We start from the raw sequence: 16,447 nt of genomic DNA, 5'->3' as shown, positions 1-16,447 counted from the left end.
GCCGGTGGCCCAAGTTTGAGAAACACTGCTTTCTGATCCAGGAGTGGGGAGCCCTTATTTCATTTCACTTTGAGGGCTACATTCCATTCTGTGCAGTTTTCTGAGGGCCCCATGTGAGCAGTGGCCAGTGTTAGAGGCAAACGTGGGCTGAGCAACGGATACGAATTTTACCTTCGTATTGTGCCTTGGAAGAGTTCCGAGGCTCAAAAAAAGAGATGCTCCATTTGGCTCCCAGCTCTGAGAGTTCCACATTTTACCTTCCTGTTTATTTAATTTGTTAGCCACTTTATCTTGCCCCGGGGCAAACCAAGAGCGACTTTGCAACCCAACGTCTCTGCTCTCATCGTCCTTTGTGGAGGGGCGGTTGGCCTCGATCCACCCTGGGCTCTGGGCTGAGTTGTTCTCCTGCATCTCGGGAGGGTGATCAACCGCCTTCCTTAGTAATAGCATCTAATGGAAGCGGCTCGTAGCACGCGGCCAGCACTAAGTTATTTGGAATCCACGGGGAAGATCTCTGGCTCGTAATGGAGACAGCAGGCAGCAATTATTCATGAATAGTCCGAGATGCGTCTTCGCTGCTAATGGCTAAAACCACCGCCTCCTTCAGGTGCACAAAAGGTAAGAGTGGCTTCTGCTGAGATGCGGAGCATGGCCAGATGAAGGGGGTCAGGGGTTTAGTACAGGGCTTCCCAAAGTGGGTGGAACTTCCCCCTTGGAGGTGGTTGGATTATCTAGGGAAGTGTTAAAAGTCAAGGGGGCACCCCCAAAGCACGATGATGACTTATTACAATTGACCAGCCTAGAGCTAGAGGAAACACTTTCTCCCCCCCCCTTTTTTAAATTATATTTTATTGATTTTATAGTATAAAAAAAAGACAGACATACAAAAGAAATACTACATAACATATTTACCACTGGCTTCCGCCCACCCTCCCAGAGCCCTCTCCTCCCACCAGAGGGACCCCCGAAAGGCAGGCAGCCGGCAGTGTTTCCTTTTGTGGTTGGATTTCTCCCCCGCCCCTCCCTCCCCTCCCCAGAACCCCCCCTGCCACCGAGAGGCTCTAAGAGAGGGAACGAAGAGGGGGGCATCCGTCCAGCCAGTTTCCAAACAGAAGAAAGAAAAAAAGAGAAAAAAACCAAAAGAAAAAAGAAGGGGGGGGGCAAAAAGGAAAAGACCCCCCTAAAAAGAAAAAGATAAAAAAGAAAAAGAAGAAAAAATAAAACTAAAAAGGAATAAAAATAAAAAATAAAAGAAAAAGGACCTCCCCAACCTCCCCCTATCCCGATTTCCATTTTCAATTCTTATTTAGCAGTATTCTTAATCCCATTCTATTACTACAGAAAAAAAGAAAAATTGACCTTATGTTATAAAAGCTATCCCAATTTTTAAATCCTCTTAATCAAACTAAATTAATATTTCCGAATCTTTTCATAATCAAATCTACTCATTACCCTTTTTTTTGACCAGCCTATTTTTCCCTCCAAAGAACCTCTTTATTATTCTTATAGAGGAAACACTTTCTTCGCTTTTGCATTTAAAGTTTTGCTGCTCGTACCACTTTCACATTGGGTCACATCTGTTTGCACCAGGGTGGATTAAAAAAACTGGGCACAGCAGCTCCAAAAACAGTTCCAAAATGGCTGTCGCGCTACTTCCGGTACGCTACTTCCGGTCCGGTCCCTTATTTTTCAGAGAGGAACTTGGCAGGTATGGTGCCAAGTCAGAGCCTTGGGTTCATCTAGCTCAGTACTGCCTGCACGGACTGGCAGCTCCTGCCCAGTGTTTCGAACCTAGAACTCGCCGGAAGCGGAACTCGGCCAAACACAGGCACAAAGCAAAACAGGCCAACACAGCAACGCTTCTGGAACTCGCAGAAGTTACGTTTGCAAAACGCTGGCACGTCTGACGGCTTTTCCTCGGATAAATTTAATGTTTAAGTAAGTGGGGAAATAATTGAGTGGGGGCCGTCTGTTTTGAACAACTCCCAGAAAACAGATGCATATTTCCATCCGGAGGCAAGGCACAAAAACAACTCCGAGAGTCCCTGGAGAGCAGAGAGCCATAAACAGCCGCTATTTCTGGCCTCATTATTTGCTTTCCTTACCGCCCCCCCTCCCTACAACACACAGGATGCAATTTAAACTCCACTGAAAATATGGAGGGAAACTATTTTCCAATCAATAAATGCCTTTAAGCGGGGAGGGGGTGGGGAACCCCACCAGATTGAGCTTGCTGGCCACTCGGAAGGTTTTCCTCTGAAATGGATGGATAATTTTCAGAGAGCGGCAAGTTTTCCCTCTTTGTTTTGAGAGAAGGAAGAGATCCCCCACGTTCTCTAGGAAGCTGTGGTTTTTCCAGGCTCCTTGCATTTCTAGATTGGGGCTTCTTGCGGTGCCCAGAAATCGCTCCTCCGTTGAAAGCTAAAGGCAGAATTGCAACTGCCTTCCTACACATCAGTGAGAATATTCTTCTCCTTCTTTCGATGAATATAGATCACGCCACGTTTCATAACTCTGACGACGTAGCAATGCCCCCGAGCGCGATTTGCAGTGGATGAACAAGCATTTGCCTCCCGGTTGTTTCAACAATGGAGACAACGCCACTCTTCCCACCTAAATCCAGCTGCTGAAACCAAGAAGGGCCGTAGCTCAGTGGAAGAGCACCCGCCTTGCAAGAAGGAGGTCCCGCGTTCAATTCCCGCCATCTCTAGATAGAGCAAGGAGACTACTTCCTGAAATTCTGGGGAGCCGCTGCCAGTCAGTGCAGACAATACTGAGCAAGATGGACCTATGATCTGAGCCAGTGTTTGAAAGCAGCCAGTGCATTTTGCAGCAGCCTATCGGCCACTTGCGACCAAGTGAAGATGCCTGGGTGCCAGGATGGCGCCAGCAGGGCCAGCTCTAAGGCAAGGCTGGGTGACGCAATGCGCCAGGGGGGTGCCGCGATGCTGTGCCCGTGGCAGCCGTGCTGTGCACGGCGCCCGCCAGACAGCCGCGCTGCTAAACAGGGCGGGGGGCGCCGGAGGGATCTTCACACCACGGCGCCAGGGCGCCAGAATCGCTTAAGATGGCCCTGGGCGCCGGACGTCTCCACCCTCTGGAGGCGCATGCCTGGGCATCGCTGGATCCTGACTGTTTGCACACCCGAATACCACACTCTGCAGAGCCTCCATCAGTTATATTTTATCTGCACCATCGGAATTAATTTCTGGAATAATAATAATAATAATAATAATAATAATTTATTTATACCCCACCCCTCTGGCCGGGTTTCCCCAGCCACTCTGGGCGGCTCCCAACATAAAAAACACAATAAAACATCAAACATTTAAAAATTCCCTAATGCTTTTTCTGTGCGGCTTGAGTAGCGGCAGTGAATGACGTTATACAGTGGTACCTTGGTTCTCGAACTTAAAACTGTTCCGGGAGTCCGTTCGACTCCCAAAACAGTTTGAAAACCAAGGCACAGCTTCCGATGGGCTGCAGGAGCTTCCTGAACCCAAGCTGAAGCCTCGTCAGACATTCGGCTTATGAAAAACGTTTGCACACCAGAACACTTACTTCCGGGTTTGCGGCATTCAAGAGCCGATTTGTTCAGGAGCCAAGCCGTCCAATTACCAAGGTACCACTGCACTTAATTGTTGTCGCTTGTCTTCACTTACTCGCCCCATCACCACCCTGCTCACAGTTGTGAAGAATATTCTTACGTTATGAATGGTCCCTGTCACCATTAAGAAAAAGAGGTTGGAACAGGCCAATACAGTATATATGTGGACTGTCCCTGGACCAATTGACTTTTCTTCTTTTAAGTTCACAAAGCTCAAAATTTTCATCTGAGCTAGCCATATGTTTACCTGTGAATCAATCATAGCCCACCATTTGAAAAGTAAGACTTTAGAGCAGGCATCCCCAACCTTCGGCCCATTCAGATGTTTTGGACTACAATTCCCATCTGTTTTTGGAGCTGCTGTGCCCAGTTCCAAAATGGCCGTCGCACCAGAAGTCGCGCTGCAGCCATTTTGGAACTGGGCAGAGCAGCATCAAAAGTCACTTCTGAGCATTCTCCACCCAGTTCCAAAATGGCCGCCGTGCCAGAATAAACCGGGGGAAAACAAAAAAATCAGTTTTTTCGGCTGGGGACAGCTGGAATAACGGGGGTTTCCCGGGGAAAACGGGAGACTTGGCAGCTATGCTTGGCATAAGGCTGCTTTCTAGGTTTGTATGCATAGTACAGTGGCTGAACCAACACTGTGGTGACAGAGCATAGTCATTGCAGCAGGCAGCCTCGTATAGCTTTACTACTACTACTACTACTAATTTTATTTATACCCCGCCCTTCCCAGTCAAGACCGGGCTCAGGGCGGCTAACAACAAGAATATCAAAGCAAGCATAAAAGAAACAATTCAATTAAAATGCAGATTAAATACAATGTTAAAATTGAAAATTAGGAATCTACAAGTGCAACCTCATTTGAATATCTGTAGGATAAAGCCTTAGGGGAGGGTAACACTGGGGTCAGACTGAGTCAGTCCAAAGGCCAAGCAGAACAGCTCCGTCTTGCAGGCCCTACAAAAAGATGACAACTCCTGCTGCCCTTTCTCCTCCATGTGTTTGTGGCCGCCACAGTGCCTCAGTACGATGCTGCGTTCTGGGGAATGCAAAGTGGCTGCTGCCTGGCCCTCACCAGAGCTCTAATATTTTAAGGTCACCAGAGCAGTTTATACCACTAAAAGTCCATCGCCCCCCCCCAAAAAAAATCCTGGGAACTGTAGTTTACCCCCTCATAGAGCTGCAATCCCCAGTGTACCCGAACAAACTAAATTTCCCAGATTCCTTGGGTGAAATTGTGCGCTTTAAATGTATTGTGTACACAGGCCATATTACCTTGGTTTGTTCTCTGCCTGCTTTGCTGTTGACGTAGCTCTGCGAAGTAACAAGCCACAGGGTGTCAGCTTGGCAGGCGCAAAGTTTTGCCCCACTGCACATAGCTGGCTGATCCCAGGCTAATTCTGTGCGGCTGGAGAGAGTTTCTGTTGGTTTTTTTCTAATAATAGGAAGCTTTAAGCGGGCTTAAGAGGGACAGACTCACCTTATCCAATATCCCTAATGCTACCCTGTTGGGTCAAAGGGGAGGCTTCCGTTTCAGCGTTGAAGGCCTCACGTAGGGAAATGTTAGGGGTCGAAAAGGGAAACAAATACTCAATACCATTGGTACTCTTTGTACACTGGGAGAGTAATTTGCAGCAGTCGCTCGCTATGACAAATGAGCTTTCTCTGCATGTTCCCGTGGCTGCAATAATTCATTAAAAATGGTTTGGCAAATTGAGCTTAAGAGACATTATCTGTTCCCAGATTCTGGACTGCGACGTGTTAGTGTGCTTGGGAATAGAATAGAATCATAGAATCATAGAGTTGGGAGAGACCACAAGGGCCATCCAGTCCAACCCCCTGCCAAGCAGGAAACACCATCAAAGCATTCTTGACATATGCCTGTCAAGCCTCTGCTTAAAGACCTCCAAAGAAGGAGACTCCACCACACTCCTTGGTAGCAAATTCCACTGCCGAACAGCTCTTACTGTCAGGAAGTTCTTCCTAATGTTTAGGTGGAATCTTCTTTCTTGAAGTTTGAATCCATTGCTCTGTGACCGCTTCTCTGGAGCAGCAGAAAACAACCTTTCTCCCTCCTTTATATGACATCCTTTTATATATTTGAACATGTATACATTTTATATATTTGAACATATATTTGAAAAGGCTAGGGAAACAAATATTCAGTACCATTGGTACTCTTTGTACATTGGGAGAGTAATTTGCAGCAGTCGCTCGCTATGACAAATGAGCTTTCTCTGCATGTTCCCGTGGCTGCAATAATTCATTAAAAATGGTTTGGCAAATTGAGCTTAAGAGACATTATCTGTTCCCAGACTCTGGACTGCGACGTGTTAGTGTGCTTGGGAATAGAATAGAATCATAGAATCATAGAGTTGGGAGAGACCACAAGGGCCATCCAGTCCAACCCCCTGCCAAGCAGGAAACACCATCAAAGCATTCTTGACATATGCCTGTCAAGCCTCTGCTTAAAGACCTCCAAAGAAGGAGACTCCACCACACTCCTTGGTAGCAAATTCCACTGCCGAACAGCTCTTACTGTCAGGAAGTTCTTCCTAATGTTTAGGTGGAATCTTCTTTCTTGAAGTTTGAATCCATTGCTCTGTGACCGCTTCTCTGGAGCAGCAGAAAACAACCTTTCTCCCTCCTTTATATGACATCCTTTTATATATTTGAACATGTATACATTTTATATATTTGAACATATATTTGAAAAGGCTAGGGAAACAAATATTCAGTACCATTGGTACTCTTTGTACATTGGGAGAGTAATTTGCAGCAGTCGCTCGCTATGACAACTGAGCTTTCTCTGCATGTTCCCGTGGCTGCAATAATTCATTAAAAATGGTTTGGCAAATTGAGCTTAAGAGACATTATCTGTTCCCAGACTCTGGACTGCGACGTGTTAGTGTGCTTGGGAATAACTGCTGAAATGCTCCGAAAAATAACAACAAAGCACCCATCTGTTCCGTTGCAACTCTGTGCGATTCCCCGTTCTGTCCTCCTCCCACGACCCTAAGCTCATGACAGCAGGTAGCTCTGCCATTTGTCAGAATGAAATTTGACGGGATCACTCATAGAGAACCTAGGAAGCTGTTGTATAAAGGATCAGGCCACTGGTCTTACCTAGTTCAGTGATAGCAGCTCCCTTGCAGCCCTACCAAGAGATGTGGGGGATTGGAACAGACGCCTTTGGACGGAGGCTAGTGGTGCAGGGCGCCAGGGTGCCAGGTTCTGCAGGGCGCCAGGCGAGAGTCTGGGGAACACTGAACGAGTGCGCTGAGTGAGTGAGGTTGTGTGCGCTGCTCCTGCCGAGCATCAGCTCAGTTTTTTCCCTTTTAGCCTGCAGGTGCTGAATTCTGCGGGGCGCTAAAAGGGAAAAAACCCAGCCGACGCTTGGCGGGAACGGCTCACATGCCCTCACTCGCTGGGCGCAGGCCCTCTCGCTCGGTGTGCTCCCTGCCGTGGCCACCGCGGCACGAAGCGGCCAGCTGAGCCGGGAGGTGCCGCGTCCAGCCTCCGCCTCTTCCCCACCGGAGGAGCTGCCCTGCCTCCTCCAGCCCTAAAAAAAGGTCGACAACTCTGGGAAAGGGGGGGGCGGGCGGAGGGATCTTTGCACCACAGCGGCAAATTTGCTTAAGGCGGGCAAGGCGGCCCTGGGTCCAGTCACGGATGACTCTGGGGTTGCGTGCTCATCTCGCTCCATAGCCCGAGGGAGCCGGCATTTGTCCGCAGACAGCTTCTGGGTCATGTGGCCCGCAGGACTAAGCCGCTTCTGGCGAACCAGAGCAGGGCACGTGTAAGGGGAAGAGAATTTAGGGACCCTCTTCCCCTCATCAGAAGCAGCCGCTCCCCAAGCAGCGATAACAGCGAGGATGCTCAGGAGTCTAGTCAGGAAGTGGAGAGAGAGGGCCGGGGCTCTCTCAGCACGGGAGAGCCCCTGCGACACAGAAGGGAGGAAGAGAGAGCGAGGGAAAGGGGGGAGAAGGAAAACATGGAGCGTAGACCCTTTCCTCCGGTTCCGGAATTACGCAAGAGAAGGAGGGGAAAGAGATTTGCCGTCCCAAGACTCTTATGCTGGAGGCGGTCCAGAGGTGGTCCAGTGCCGGATTCTGCGTCGGACCAAGCAGACATGTTGTACATACCCAGCTCACTGTAAATAGACTGCACTAAATAAAAACTGCTAAAAGACAAGCATGCGGAGCGTCGTTACTCTAGAGCAGTGCTCCCCAACCTTTTTATCACCGCGGACCAGTCAACGTTTGATAATTTTACTGTGGCCCGCTGAGGGGAGGGGGCGTTTATTGTTTATATTTTATTTAGATTGTTTTGATTTAATAATTTTAATTTAATTGTATTTAATTATCCTTAGGCGGCCCGGTACCAATTGATCCACGGACCGCTACCGGTCCGTGGCCCGGGGGTTGAAGACCACTGCTCTAGAGTAGCCGCAACAATCCCGTGACAGCACGGAAACGCCGTTTGCCTTCCTGCTTGGAGCGGTACCTATTCATTTACTTGCACTTTGACGTGCTTTCGAACTGCTAGGTGGGCAGGAGCTGGGACTGAACAACGGGAGCTCACCCCGTCACAGGGATGGGCATAAATAGCCAAATTGTGAACCAGTAAGTTTGGGAGGGAACTGGAGCTTCATGAAGGAATTGGTACCATCTGAGCCTGTGGCATGTTTCTCATTCTGCAGGCAGTGGAAGATGGGCAAACTCCCTTTTTGAAGAACTCTGTCATTTCCCCCCCCCCCCAAGCACATGTACTTCCTTGCCTTGAGTCACTTGCTTTAGTGCATATTTAGCATCCTGGATATGCCCTGAGCGTCGCAAGCTGTCTCCGAGGCTGATGTGCGAGGCAGCAACTGCTTTTCAGTGAATCATCTCTGCTCTTGCAGTAATTGTTTGGGAACAAATGTTTCCAGAGTGTGGACTATTGTTCCGGCCTTCAAGTGTTTTTATCCTTATCTGGACATTTCTATATTGTTGTGAGAACAAAGCCGATTGGAAAGAAACGAAAACTAATACTTAACTGCGCTGCTGTTATATCTCTTGCATTAGGATAGAGGAGAGGGCCGGCTTGCAAGTCCTTTTAGCTCGCTAGGTGCTGACGTCTCTTTGGAATCTAGCTTTCAGGCCATCGCCTTCTCTCTTTTGCTGCCCCGAAACGCTGTCTTAAAAACCCCTAAAAGCTTAAGAAGAGCCCAGCTGCTGGGATCAGGCCCATCGAGACCAGCATCCTGTTCCCAAGGTGGCCAAACAGAAGACCCCAAGGGAAGGCTGCAAGCAGGATCCGAGCACATCTGCCTAGAGGACCACCTGAATGACAGGGGCTGGTCCTGTCACCCTCTTGCATTTCAATTGTGTTATGAAGTGTAGCTTGACTAATTTTATTTATTATCTCAAATAGAGGGTGGGTGGAAGGTTTTTGTAAGAAGCTTGGTGTGCATAGAGGCAGTGTTAGGAACTCAGATATATAAGCTAATACCCAGTGTGTTTGCGAGCACAATTCAAAGTGTTGGTGCTGACCTTGAAAGCCCTAAATGGCCTCGGCCGAGTATACCTGAAGGAGTGTCTCCACCCCCATCGTTCAGCCCGGACACTGAGGTCCAGCTCCGAGGGCCTTCTGGCAGTTCCCACATTGCGAGAAGTGAGCTTACAAGGAACCAGGCAGAGGGCCTCCTTGGTGTTGGTACCCGCCATGTGGAACGCCCGCCCATCAGATGTCAAAGAGATAAACAACTGCCTGACTTTTAGAAGACATCTGAAGGCAGCCCTGTTTAGGGAAGTTTTTAATGTTTGATGCTGTACTGTTTTTAATATTCGGTTGGGAGCCGCCCAGAGTGGCTGGGGAAACCCAGCCAGATGGGCGGGGTATAAATAAAAAATTATTATTATTATTATATTGTCTTCCATAAACACGGTTTTAACAATGAGTCTGTAAGTGATTGTGGAGGCCAATTCTGGATCCACAAGTCCTTCCACAGTGGGGACACAAGTTTCCGGGTGGGAGTTGACCATGGTGTGGATTTGCCAAGCATGCCTTCCTCTTAGCACGTTTCTCCCTTGTGTCCTGAGTTCGAGTGTCTTCAAAGCCCATGACACCTTTGGGAAAGGCTGTTCTCCAACTGGAGCGCTCGCAGGCCAGTGTTTCCCAGTTGTTGGTGTTTATACCATACTACATTTTTAATGAGTTTTTAATGTTTGATGTTTTAGCGTGTTTTGATATTCTGTTGGGAGCTGCCCAGAGTGGCTGGGGAAAACAAGCCAGATGGGCAGGGTATTAATAATAATAATAATAATAATAATAATAATAATAATAATAATAGCACCTTAAACCTAGGTTATGGTTGCCACAATGGAATGTCTAGGCATCTTTTTGCAATTAAATATGTTGTTGTTGTTGTTGTTGTTATTGATTTCATTTCTGTGCAAATCTATGCTTTTTCCTGGTCACTTCCCATGCCTTGGCAATTTCAGTCATAGTCTAGTGCAGGCACCCCCAAACTGCGGCCCTCCAGATGTTTTGGCCTACAACTCCCATGATCCCTAGCTAGCAGGACCAGTGGTCAGGGATGATGGGAATTGTAGTCCAAAACATCTGGAGGGCCGAAGTTTGGGGATGCCTGGTCTAGTGGCAAAACTGGCAGTGATAACTTGCCAATAGAGGCTCGCGCCATTTGCTTTCCTGCCAGCTTATGCTTCTCATTCTACAGATTCAACCCCCCCCACCCCAATCCTGAGAACCTCCTCTTCCTGAGGCAGGGAGATTCATAAACAGGTGATCAATAATAACAACAACTCAACAAAGGCAGAACACTGATTTCAGCTTCCTCCACCCTGGTGAGGAGTTCTGGGTTGAAAATCCCACTAACAGAACAGCTTGCCAGCCATTAAAGGCAAGTTGTTTTAGACTGAAAACAAACCATACAGTAGCCTGGAGAGAAAGGTCACTTCAGATATCCAAAGAGCAGTTTGCAACTGTGTGGGTGTCCCCCCCCCCCCCCGCCATACAGTATATAAAGAAAACAAACCAACCCCAGGAGTTTTTTATTTTGAAAGTGGCAACTGATAGGCTGCTTCTGTTCTGGATTCCAGAATGCGCCGAATTGCAAATTCTTAAAGTCAGTTGTAGTGCAGTTTTTACATCCAGCAATTAACACCTGCGTGGTTAATTGCCCTGCAGTTTTACTTAGCCCAGCCGCTTCTGAATGGGAGCCGCAGCTGGTTTCAACCTATTTGGGTATAAGAGGTGTTTCTCCTGCAACAAAAGCTCCTGTCACTTTCAACCCATTCATTTCTGCTCCAGCGTGGCTGGCGCTTTACGGGCAGAAGCAAGCGGGAGAAACTGGGCGATTTTAAGTGTTTATTATTATCATCATTATTATTAAAAAGCAGAGACACCACCTTGCCGACAAAGGTCCGTATAGTTAAAGCTATGGTTTTCCCAGTAGTGATGTATGGAAGTGAGAGCTGGACCATAAAGAAGGCTGGTCGCCGAAGAATTGATGCTTTTGAATTATGGTGCTGGAGGAGACTCTTGAGAGTCCCATGGATTGCAAGAAGATCAAACCTATCCATTCTTAAGGAAATCAGCCCTGAGCGCTCACTGGAAGGACAGATCGTGAAGCTGAGGCTCCAATACTTTGGCCACCTCATGAGAAGAGAAGACTCCCTGGAAAAGACCCTGATGTTGGGAAAGATGGAGGGCACTAGGAGAAGGGGATGACAGAGGACAAGATGGTTGGACAGTGTTCTCGAAGCTACAAACATGAGTTTGACCAAACTGTGGGAGGCAGTGGAAGACAGGAATGCCTGGAGTGCTATGGTCCATGGGGTCACGAAGAGTCGGACACAACTAAACGACTAAACAACAACTTATTTACAGTGCAAGAGATAAGAGAAACATGACTGTTCAGTCTTCATCAGATTCTCGCAATGGCGCTTTCTGGCTACGCACCCAGCAAAGGATTTGGGGACCCCCAAAGCGCCGCCCCTTGCTCCTACGGGAGCTGGCATGCTTCAAATCAGGCGTTGGTGGAAAAGGTCGCCTGTCCGATGCTCCTCCGCTGGCCATTTCCTGTATAGGAGCTCTAGGCTACAGTTAGCGGCTCTTGGATGCTGCCGGAGCCCTGTGCCGACTTGCTCACTTCCTCCTGCCCTTCACTGGACCCGCTGCTGGAGCTCTGACTAGTTGAGTATGGACTTTATGATGGGGGGCTGTTCTCTGTAACTCCGCCCCCTTACACCCCTCCTCAACTTCTTCTTCTTCTTCTTCTTCTTCTTCTTCTTCTTCTTCTTCTTCTTCTTCTTCTTCTTCTTCTTCTTCTTCTTCTTCTTCTTCTTCTTCTTCTTCTTCTTCTGTGATCCCTTGTAGCCGAGTAAGATAGTCTTCCATACACACAGTTTTAACAATGAGTACATAAGTGACTCTGGAGGCCAATTCTGGACCCACACGTCCTTCCACAGTGGGGACATAGGTTTCCGGGCGGGAGTTGATCATGGTGTGGATTTGCCAAGCGTGCCTTCCTCTTAGCACGTTTCTGCCTTGCGTCCTGAGTTCGAGTGTCTTCAAAGCCCATGACACCTTTGGTAAAGGCTGTTCTGCAATTGGAGCACTCCCATTTGTTGGTGTTTATACTACATTTTTAAGATTGGCCTTTGAGAGAGTCTTTGAATCTCTTTTGTTGACCACCAGCATTACGCTTTCCATTTTTAAGTTCGGAATAGAGTAGTTGCTTTGGAAGACGATAATCAGGCATCCGCACAACAGGACCAGTCCAACGAAGCTGATGTTGAAGAATCATTGCTTCAACACTGGTGATCCTGTTCTTTAAAATATAGGGTGGTGTAGAAATGGAACTATTACTATTCTTATTGATAATAATTGCCATTGCAAAAAAGAAATGGCACCTAGAAATTCTGTTGTGGCGACTGTAACCAAGTTACAAGAGGATCTCTCTGGGGAGAGCTTTCCGCAGATGAGGAACTACAACTCCTTTCCAGGGGTGTGTGACATGGAGAAGGGCTTTAGATTAAGGGTCTAGGTGGGCTCACATTGGGAGAGGTGCTCTTAAAGATATATTGGGGGCCTGATCCTTGTAGGGCTTTAGCGGGCAAAGTCGGCAACTTTGAATTGGGCTTGGGAATTCACAGACAGCCAACAATATTTTAAACAATGAAATGTTGTACAGTATTGCTTTTAATATTCGGTTGGAAGCCGCCCAGAGTGGCTGGGGAAACCCAGCCAGATGGGCGGGGTATTAATAATAATAATAATAATAATAATAATAATAATAATAATAATAGTTGTTGTTGTTGTTGTTGTTATTTATTCACTTTACAAGTGGCATCTGACTTTCTGTTCCCTGCTGAAGTTTATTAATAATAATAATAATAATAATAAACTTCAGCAGGGAACAGAAAGTCAGATGTCACTTTTAAAGTGAATAATAAATAACAACAACAACAACAACAACTATTATTATTATTTATTATTTATACCCCACCCATCTGACTGAGTTTCCCCAGCCACTCTGGGCTGCTTACTGCATATATAAAAGCATAATAAAAGTTCCTTGAAATAACTCTTGTTCTTTGCTACCCTTCAAAGGAACCAAGCGATTTCTCTGCCACTTCTAAGTTGCTTAAACCAGGCGTAGGTCTTCCCCACAAGCTCCTTTAATGAGAAATTCCTTTGATAATTACTTTCTCCTCTTCTCTCCTCTCTCCCCACCCTCTCACTATATATAAGGCTCTGGTGACTTCTGTTTCGGTGTATCTGAAGAAGTGTGCATGCGCATGAAAGCTCATACCGATGACAAACTTAGTTGGTCTCTAACTCCTCTCCTCTCTGTTTTTGGCTTTTCCCCTCCCCTTGCTAAGCTGCCAGGCCAAAAGCTAATGTGTCGGCAAATTATTATAAGCGCGTGCGGCTAAAGATCCTTTAATTAACAAACGCGCACTTAACCTCATCTTAAGTCTTAGCCTGAACGAAAGGCCAAAAAAGCATCTTTCGTGGAGGCAGTGAAGAAGTGCAGAGTCGGGGAAAATGTTTCACCTCCTGCACACAGGGAGGCTGCATCGTGACCTCTGCCAAATCAGGATTTGCACACCAAAGTAATAACTCTTCCATGCTTTTCCCAAATCAGGTTTTAACACCAGCACTTCCTCTTGGAATTGCAGTACGGTGGTACCTTGGTTCTCAAACGGCTTGGTACTCAAACAACTTGGAACCCAAACACTGCAAACCCGGAAGTAAGTGTTCCGCTTTGCGAACCTTTTTCGGAAGTCGAAAGTGCTCCATTCTGAGTGTTTCGCTTCCGTTTTGAGTGCCACCCTTCCGTTTTGAGTGTTACGCTGAGGCCTGTCTGTTTTTGCTATTCATTTTGCATTTTTGTTTTTCCGGCTCTTTTTTGTGACTGTGTGGAACCCAGTTCAGCTACTGATGGATTGATTGTGTGACCGCAGTACAATGTTTATTACTTTCATTTTATGGATCAACGGCCTCGTTAGATAGTAAAATTCATGTTCAATTGCTGTTTTCGGGGTTGTTTTTAAAAGTCCGGAACGCTTTAATCTGTTTTGCATTACAGTGGTACCTCGGTTTGCGAACGCAACCCGTTCCGTGCAGGCGTTCGCTCGCCGAAGGCACGCTTCTGCACGTGTGAGAAGCGCCGATAGAGCACTTCTGTGCACATGCACGCTGCGCAGATCTCTTCTGCGCATCCGATGCCACGGAACCTGGATGTAAACACTTCCGGGTCCGCGGCGTTCGTAAACGGAGGTTTTCGTAAACGGAGGTAGGCGTAAACCGAGGTTCCACTGTACTTTCTATGAGAAAGTGCTCCTTGGTTTTGGAACGCTTTGGTTTTGGAACAGACTTCCGGAACGGACTAAGTTTGAGAACCAAGGTACCACTATAATCTCAGTGGCAGAGAGGACACTGTGGGTCTAATCCCCCTTGGCCCATTTGACCCAGGTTTGGGAATAAGAAAGTTACTAGCCTGCCATTTATTTAGTTTCTTTTTTACTAGTATGTGAAGAGGCATATCGCCTGCATCTCCAACCTGGCTGCAGGAGAAGAGAAGCTCTCCCTTTGCCGGCGATCCATCTCTCCTTGGCATGCAGATAGCCCCAGGTACGCTCTCTGGCATCTCCCAGATATGGGTGAGGATGTCCCATGTCCCCTGTCTCAGACCTTGCGGCCAGGTGCAAGGTGCACCAATGACCTGACTTAGTAAAAGGTGGCTTCTATAATAATAATAATAATAATAATAATAATAATAATAATAATAATAATAATAATTTATTATTTATACCCCACCCATCTGGCTGGGTTTCCCCAGCCACTCTGGGCAGCTTCCAACAAAAGAATAAAACACAATAATCTATTAAACATTAAAAGCCTCCCTGAACAGGGCTGCCTTCAGATGTCTTCTAAAAGTCTGGTAGTTGTTTTCCTTTTTGACATCTGTTGGGAGGGCGTTCCACGGGGTAGGCGCCACCACCGAGAAGGCCCTCTGCCTAGTTCCCTGCAACTTGGCTTCTCGCAACGAGGGAACTGCCAGAAGGCCCTCGGTGCTGGACCTCAGTGTCCGGGGCAGAATGATGGAGGTGGAGATGCTCCTTCAGGTATACTGGACCGAGGCCATTTAGGGCTTTCAAGGTCAGCACCAACACTTTGAATTGTGCTCGGAAACGTACTGGGAGCCAATGTAGAGAGCGGCGAAGTTTTCCCTGCTTGAGTCCCTTGTATCAAGTAAACACAGGACTCTATTTCCTTTGAGGCATTTAAGTGGAGCCTGGGAGGCCATCTTTCAATGATGCTTTAGTTGAGATTCCTGCATTGCAGGGGGTTGGACTGGATGACCCTCAGGGGCACCTTCCAACTCTTCGGTTCCACAAAAACTTTGAAACGGCTTAATATTGGGCGGTATTTCTGGCGCCGAGACGGGCAGAGGGGGGGCCCTTGTGGTCGTTCCTCTGGCCTCAGAGGTTTGATGGCCTGCAACATGGGAACAGGGCCTTTTCTGCAGTGGCTCCATGTTTGTGGAATGTTCTCCCTAGGGAGGTTCATCTGATGGCTTCATTATATATCTTTCTTTATTATTATTATTTATTATTATTATTGCAAAACATTCAACACAGACAAAAACAATACCACAATGACAACTAAACATTAATTGATTACACATCATCTAACATCACACACTTTTTGACTTTCGATTCACCTCATTGTGCTTTCTAAATAGTCTTAACCTATATGCACTTCCTGTTATATCTATTACATATCAAGAGAATTTTTTTACGTTTATCATTTTCTTTGGTATTCAAGATTCAGTCTATACCTGTCAGGAGATTTGCATTTTCACAATATTGGTTTAAATGTTCTTTAATTATTGTCCATTCTTTGCTCACTTTCTGATTTGAGTTTCCTCTTATTCTCCCAGTCATTTTCGCAAGTTCCGTTATGTATCTTTAGGTGCCGGGGGACGGGGACGGGACAGGCCTTTGGCTGATTAATATTCTACAGACTTTTAAATGGTTTTTTTGGGGGGGTGGTGGCTATTGTTTTGTTGGTTTTGTTTTAACTACTTATCTGCAGTGCTTTTTTTCTCCTAAAAAAATGTTTAGGGGTATTCTCATTTTGTCTCAAGAAAACCACCATTTTATCGTCCAAATTGGGGGAAAATGAATACAGTAAATGGGCAAAAGTACAAAGAACATGCATTACTTCCTATTTCACAGCTGACAGCTTGCAGTAACTTCCACATTGGCGTCAGGTTGTCTGCACTAACATCTTCCCGATTCCTCTGCTTGCTTGGTGTCC

At 46.9% G+C, this 16,447-nt stretch overlaps 1 protein-coding gene across 3 annotated transcripts in view; it reads left to right on the top strand.

The window, feature by feature from the left end:
- Positions 1 to 16,447, top strand: part of GDPD5 (glycerophosphodiester phosphodiesterase domain containing 5) — a 176,488-nt gene that overhangs the window by 35,553 nt on the left and 124,488 nt on the right. The window contains exon 2 of one of the 3 annotated variants that reach the window (XM_060273931.1): positions 14,652 to 14,755. The exons of the other annotated variants lie outside the window; for them this stretch is intronic. The gene's annotated coding sequence lies outside the window, so the exon portion shown is untranslated. The remainder of the gene's footprint in view (positions 1 to 14,651; positions 14,756 to 16,447) is intronic. 3 annotated transcript variants of the gene reach the window in all.

This window comes from Zootoca vivipara, chromosome 4 (assembly GCF_963506605.1).
Source record: "Zootoca vivipara chromosome 4, rZooViv1.1, whole genome shotgun sequence".
In the NCBI taxonomy this organism is placed as follows: Eukaryota; Metazoa; Chordata; class Lepidosauria; order Squamata; family Lacertidae; genus Zootoca; species Zootoca vivipara.
Note: the sequence above shows the minus strand (reverse complement) of the source record. Positions and strands in the feature narration are given on the sequence as shown.